Source organism: Silene latifolia, chromosome 6 (genome assembly GCF_048544455.1).
Source record: "Silene latifolia isolate original U9 population chromosome 6, ASM4854445v1, whole genome shotgun sequence".
NCBI lineage: Eukaryota > Viridiplantae > Streptophyta > Magnoliopsida > Caryophyllales > Caryophyllaceae > Silene > Silene latifolia.
This window is the reverse complement of record NC_133531.1, coordinates 43,058,162-43,065,545: the sequence shown is the minus strand read 5'-3', so window position 1 is coordinate 43,065,545 and position 7,384 is coordinate 43,058,162. Positions and strand designations below refer to the sequence as shown.

General features: G+C 39.9%; 1 non-coding gene across 1 annotated transcript; it reads left to right on the top strand.

Moving 5' to 3' along the window:
- The first annotated feature begins 6,326 nt into the window (after positions 1 to 6,326).
- LOC141589258 (small nucleolar RNA R71) lies at positions 6,327 to 6,433 on the top strand. Its single transcript, XR_012520206.1, has one exon. It is a non-coding gene; the product is annotated as a small nucleolar RNA R71 (small nucleolar RNA).
- The last annotated feature ends 951 nt before the right edge of the window (positions 6,434 to 7,384 follow it).

Genomic DNA, 7,384 nt, shown 5'->3' with positions numbered 1-7,384 from the left:
GTCCTCAATCGTTAAATGCTTTTGTCAAGAATAGACTCCCTATGGTGTTAGAAACACTGGAGGATCGCGGAATTCCCCCTCTTGCCTAGACAAGAAGAAGGGTCGTCCCCTCTCTACCATGCACAAAAATGGATACGATGGATAAAGGGATCGATAGAATTTGAGTTTCATTTTGGGAGTTTGCTTTTGTTTTTGTTTTCCCCCCAATTTCTTGTGGCATATAACATTTGAGAACACTTTCTTTTGCCATTTCTTTTGATTTTTGGCTTTTCAACACTTGACAACTTTTCAACTTTTTGCATTTCTTTTTGAACATTTTTAAAGTCACCCCATATGTAGTGAGGGTGCCTTATATTTGAAGCATAGGAGTTCTATTTTTGCTCCTCTTTTCATTTGATGCAATTTGCAACTTTCTTTCACTTTTCATTTCATTGAACTCAAATTGATTTCTTTTTTTGCCCATTCCCTTTGATGACAAAAATGTGGTAGAACATGGATGATGGATGGATGCATGGTTTCAAGGGTCACCTTTGAATAAACGGTAGCCAAGGAGTTATCACACCACAAGGTACTCTTGACTAGGCCTTAATCCATGGGTCAAAGGATACTAGCATGACACATCCTAGGGTGTTTTACAAGTATTCTAACAAGCAAAGTCTTAATAAGAAAAAGCATCTACTAGGGCCAAGTTTCCCAAGTAGACGGTTTCGCAAAATTTTCTAACCATGCAACTACATGCCATGATGCAACTAGCATATAAACATCATAATGCAAATGATTCTACCAACTAATATGACATATAAACTAAATGCAAGTCCTAAGTTCACATTGTTATACCGCATCAATCAAAATAAAGCCACATAGTCATTAACATAAAGAGGAAAAAGGAGATTGGAAAGATCATACCATGCGGTCTTCAATATCCTTATGTCTCGGATGTGGCGTAGTCAATCAATGTGAACAAGGATAAAACAAACACAATATATACAATAATATATACATGACTACACTACAAAGGAAATGAACTTGTTTTTGGATTTTCAAATTTTTCAAATTTTTATGGTTTTTTCGAATTTTTTTTGGATTTTTTTGGATTTTTGAATAAAAGTTAAGTTAGAATTCCCCATCCCCACACTAATATGGGCATTGTCCTCAATGGCCAAAATGATGGGAAATTATGCAAACATGATGCATGAATTCTACACTAAATGCAAGCTATACTAATCTACACTACATGATGCATGGGCTTTTGTTTATGACAGAGAGCGTAATTTAGATTACCTCCCGTTGCGTATGCATGTACTTTCCCAAACCGAGATAAACATTATTTCTAATGTCCTAAAGTTGGGGGTAGTTTATGCACACAAGATGCAATGCATGAAACTAAATTTGTCATTTTGGATTTTCAAAAGTGGGAACAATGAACTAAGAACACCTCAATGGGGCCGAGGTGTTAGTCCTCTATGTTGCTAGGACTCTCTATACATGATCAAGAAAAAATAAATAAAACAAAGAAAGAAGTAGACAAACCTCAAGAGGGTAGGAGCCTCCAAAGCTTGCTAGTCTTCTACCATATCATCATTGTCATCATCATCCTCAATAGAAGTGGACTCATCACCACTTCCCTCTTCACTTCCTTGCTCACTTCCTTCATCATCTTCTTCTTCTTCTTCATTAGCCTCTTCCTCGTCATTTACCTCTTCATCAATGTCTTTATCAACAACCTCATCACCGACAACCTCATCGTCACCCGGTCTCTCAACCTTAGATGCACTTGGAAAGAAGATTTCCCTATCCGCCCAACTAGGCAAAGGACATGAAGGATCAAGTAGTACTTGCCTAGCTAAATGAAGGAGGGGTGGATATTGGGCTAAGTATGCATCTTCCCGATCCTTAAAAGCTTTTTTGTGAATCTCTTGCATAAGTAGAGTCATGTAGTCATTGCTTGCTTTAACACCTTCGAGTTTAAACTCTTGAAACTTGAATGGATAGGGTGGTGTGACAATGGAGGAGGAGGGCATTTCAATTTCACCCCTTTGTTGACGGATGATGTATTCGGCTTTTTTTGAGAGGGGAAGAAGGTAGTTTGTCCGATGGACACTCAAACGGCATATCTTGGAAGGCAAAGTAAAAGATCTAGCATCATTGGTGAGCCACCCATATTTGGTGTCAAGAGGGTTATGAGTGACCCACTTGTACTTGTTAATCATGGCATCCATGTCAATGAGATGACTCTATTTTTTCGCCACATACTTGCTATCCTTGTTGAAATTCGGATCAAAGTACTTAGCCAAAAGAGTGACTAGACCTCCATTTACAATAAAAGCGGTGCCTTGCTTTCCACAATCAACATTGAGCCATCTTTCTACCAAAAGCCTTAGAGAATTGTAAGGCTTGGTGAATTCTCTTCCAATATTTAAGGCCGACTCAAGTAGAACACAATCGAGCTTGGTAAAGTGGTTAGTGTCTTTTCTTGCAATGATAGTATTCCCGATGACCTTGTGCCACACTCTAATGCCCGGATGGTGGACTAATAGAGCGCGACTAGCATGATAATTCTCAAATTTCCTCCCGGAAATCGCCTCCCAAAGAGGAGTGGGGTCATATTTTTCGGGTTTCTTGTAATAACTAGGTGAATCACTAAGACCTAATGCTTTACCCAATTCATCAAAGGTGATGCGCCTACTCACATTGGCAAGGCGGAACTCGATGTTTTCTCTAGTCTCTACCTTAGTCACTTTCAAAGAACTCAAGAATTCTAAGGTAAGGGAGGGGTACGTCAATTCTCTTGTAGTAAACAATTTTCCCAACCCCATGGCTTCAAAGAAGGCTTTTGTTTGTTCAAGGACACCCAATTTGTTCAAGGCATCTTCACATATGAATTTGGTGGGTAGAAAGGATTTTCTAGCATACTTGGCAAATGTATCCCTATGGGAGTTAGAAATGAAAATTACCTCCGGATAGTTTGATAATTGAGCAATTTCCGGAGTTGTTGATGTTGTTGCTTCCAAGGGAGGAATTTGTTGTTGTTGAACTTCCAAGTTTGAACTAGCTACCACCATAGCCAATGAGGCTTTCTTTGCTTGAAGAAATTTTTGTCTTGTTGAGAGTGCCTTTGCCTTAGGTGCCTTTGTTGATCCTTTTGTCCTTGCCATTGATGATTATACCAAGAAAAGAGTGAAAATATTCAATTTCCAAGTATACCCAAATCGATTTTAAGATGAAAGGCTTTGCCTTTGTAATTTCAAAAATCGACTCAAAGGTTGAAGATTTTGGTGCTTGGTTTGATTTTTGTTGGAAGAGGAGTGATTAATTGTTGTTAGAAGGAAGTTTGGATTTGATTTTGTTGAATTTGGTTGAGGAAATCTTGTTTTGGTGATGGAGAGGATGAGGGTTTTAAGTTTTGAGGTTTATGGGTAGTGTTTTGAATGAATAAATGAAGGAATGAATGTGGGATGGGGGATTTAAAACACCCGAAAATTTTTAAACTGCAGGGGAAGACGGGCGTCTTTCCTTCGGGACGCTCGGATTCTGCCTATTTTGGGTTCAGGATTCTCTCCTAAAGACGGGCGTCTTTCAGTAAAGATGCTCGGATTTTTTCGATTGCAGGACTAGCGGATTCCTCTGAAGACGGGCGAATTCTGAGACAGCAAGCTTTCTTGTTTTTCACAGGCAAAAAGACGGGCGTCTTCCTGCAAAGACGGGCGGATTTCTGAAGACGAGCGTCTTCTCTACCAGGACGCTCGGATTCTTGGACAGTCCCAAAATTTCAAATTTTCAGTTAAAATGGACGGGCGGATTCTGGCACAGACGCTCGGATTTCTTGAAGACGAGCGGATTCCCCTTGAAGACACTCGGATTCTCCCTATTTTACCCGGATTCAGTTCCATCCGTGCACTTGCATATCCCTTGTCATTTTTCATTCTTCAAGTCTCGTATTCTTCATTGTAGGGGCACTACTTAGGCATGAATAGCCTAGGCAATTGCTATCCCCACACTAAGCTAAAGCACTACACATCAATTAAATCATTAGTCCCTCCCTCACTTCTCTCAAAACTGATAATTATCTTGATCAAAGCATAAATATCCAAAAATGACAAAAAAAGTAATGTAAGAATTAAAATGCAAGTTAGGGAGTTAGAAATATTTACAAATGGTGGTTTAGGGAGGACTCCACCAAACTCTCATCCTTAGTGAGATGTCATGGGGGCATGTCCAAAGTGTTGTTGATGTTGCTCAACACCTTGAAAAAGTAGTCAAAAGCTTGTTCATTATCATGATAAATATCTTCAATAGACCTTTGCCCTTGTTGTCCTTCATGTTGGTCTTGATCGATAGCATTACCAATATAGGGATTGAAAATCCCTTCAAACTCATCGTCCCAAAGACCACAAACTTCATCTACTTGATCACTAAAGATCTCTTGAGTTGATAGAAACAACTCTCCCACTTTCTTGTCTTGGCCAATGAGGCCATCCTCTTCATTGCTTGACTTTGGTGAGCTTTTCAAGCTCTCTTTGTTACAATTCACTTGCTCTTTGAATGGAGCATCATCTATTTTCTTCTTCCATTGGAATTCCGACTTCTTCCTATCATCCTTCCTGCTATAATGATCAACCATAAAACATGGTTCATGCAAATGGGGAGCTCTCATGGTCTTGTCAAGATTGAAAGTTATGCTCTCATCTCCCACTTCTAGAGTGAGCTCTCCATGCTTCACATCAATCACCGCACCCGCGGTGTGTAAGAAAGGTCTTCCTAGAGTGATTGGAATGTTGGAGTCTTCTTCCATGTCTACAATGACAAAGTCCACCGGGATGAAAAATTTCCCAACTCTTACGGGAACATCTTCCCATATCCCTAATGGTGTCTTCGTCGATCTATCGGCCATTTGGAGTGTGATATTGGTGCATTTAAGCTCACCCATCCCTAACCTTTTACTCACCGAGTACGGCATAACACTCACACTAGCCCCTAGATCACATAAGGCTTTGTTGATCGTGGTGTCGCCAATGGTACACGGTATTGAGAAGCTTCCCGGATTTTTGAGTTTTGGAGGTGAACTCCCTTGAAGTATTCCACTACTCACCTTAGTGAAGGCGATAGTCTCAAGCTTCCGGATTGACTTCTTCTTTGTGAGGATGTCTTTCATGTATTTTGCATAGGCCGGCACGTGATTGATTAATTCCGTGAAAGGAATCGAGACTTCCAAATTCTTCACTATTTCCATAAATTTTCCAAGTTAGTCATCAAATTTGGGCTTGGCTTGACGACTTGGAAAAGGAAGTCTAATCACAATGGGCTCCTTCTCCTTGACCTTGTCTTCATTTTTCTTTGAAATTTCTTCTTTTGATGGTTCTCCATCCTTGGAGTTTTGCACAATTTCTTCTTTGTCACTAGCTTCCACAACTTCATCCTCAACTTGCTTCTTTGGTGCTTCATACCTTGTACCACTCCTCAAGTGAATGGCACTAACCGTTTCATGTCTTGGGGGATTACTTTGAGGTGGTAATTGCCCCTTTTGTCTTTGTGAGCTTGAAGATGCTAGTTGAGTAAATTGGGTTTCCAACATTTTGGTGTGAGCTAGGATGTTGTTGATGGTGATTTGCTTTACTTGACTATCTTTTTGCATTTGAGTGAAAAACTCTTGTTGATTCTTTTGCATTTGGAGGACCGCTTTTTGAACATCAAAACCTTGGTCATTTTGTTGATTGTATGGAGTTTGATTTTGATAACCTTGGTTTTGGTTGTAAAAGGGTCTTTGATTTTGGTTTCTCATGGGAGGTGGGGTGTTTGTTGGTTGAGGGTTTTGAACATTTTGGCTTTTGTATGAAAGATTTGGATGGAATTTGGTGTTTTCGTTGTAATAGTTTGAATAAGGGGTACAACTCTTGTATGCTTGGAAAGCATTCACTTGTTCATTTGTTCCCCTACATTCACTTTGGTCATGTCCCAAAGTTCCACAATTCTCACATATCCCACTTGGGATTGATGAAGATGCCGTCATGGCATTAACATGATGCTTTGGTGATTTTGAGACTTCTTCAAGTCTAGCCATAGCTTTTTCAAACTTCAAATTGATAGTATCAATGTGAGCACTAAGTTGAGCACCCAATTGAGTAATGGAGTCCACTTCATACTTTCCTCCTCTAGTAGCCTTGCGAGGTCTACTATATTGTGAGTTATGGACCGCCATTTCCTCAATTTTGTTCCAAGTTTGATTGTCATCAACTTCGGTGAACATTCCATTTGATCCCATGTTGAGAATGTTCCTTGAATTTTCATAAAGACCGTTCCAAAATTGTTGTACCAAGAACCACTCGCTAAGTCCATGATGAGGACATGAGCGACAAATTCCCTTGAATCGCTCCCAAGCTTCATACAAGGATTCTTCATCTCTTTGCTTAAAGCCCGTAATTTGATCTCTTAGCATGTTAGTCTTTTCCGGTGGATATAACTTTTTGTAGAAAGCTAGAGCCAACTTCTTCCAAGAATCAATTCCGAGAGTAGCCATATCAAGGCCTTTCAACCATTGTTTCGCGGTGCCAATTAGAGAAAAAGGAAATAAGACCCATCGAATTTGGTCTTGAGTTACACCGGTTTGAGAAATCGCATCACAATAGTCGCAAAAAGTCTCCATATGAGAGTGAGGGTCTTCACTAGGCATCCCCCCAAATTGGCTTCTTTCGACTAATTGGATAAATGCGGATTTGGCAATAAAATTTCCGGTTAGATGTTGTGGTGTGGGAGTACCATTGGGTAGGTTCTCCTTGGTGGGTACGGAATGTGATGAAAACTTAGGCATTATGGGTTGATTTTGTGTTGGATTTTGTGTTGGGTTCTCCTCACCTTCTCTTGCAAAAGGGTTGATGAACTCAATAGTATTTGGTTGAATATCTACAACCTCACCAATACCTCTCAATCTTCTCCTAGCAAGTCTTCTATTGGTTGTCAAAGTCCTTTCAATATCGTGATCAAAGGGTAACAAGTTACCTTGTGATCTTCTAGACATGCAAAATATCAAACAACTCGAAAATAATTAGAACAAACCTTGAGGAGTTTTACTCCCCCAAGGCAAAGAAAGACACAACTAATAACAATACAAGAAAATCTAAATCAAGTTAACACCATCCCCGGCAACGGCGCCATTTTTGGTCGTGATCCCTCGTGGGGTTTAGTTTTCAGTACTTGTCGTTAGGAGCACCTAGACCAAAACACAATTTATAACTTCACCAACAACTCTACAATTAGTAAAGAGGCAAGTAAAGGTCGGATCCCAAGGGACGGGAACTGAGATGAGATTTCTATTGTAACTAGCGGTGTCTAAGGGTGTCACAATTGGGGTTTGAAGTAGAAGATCACTAAACTAAATAGCAATGAAAGT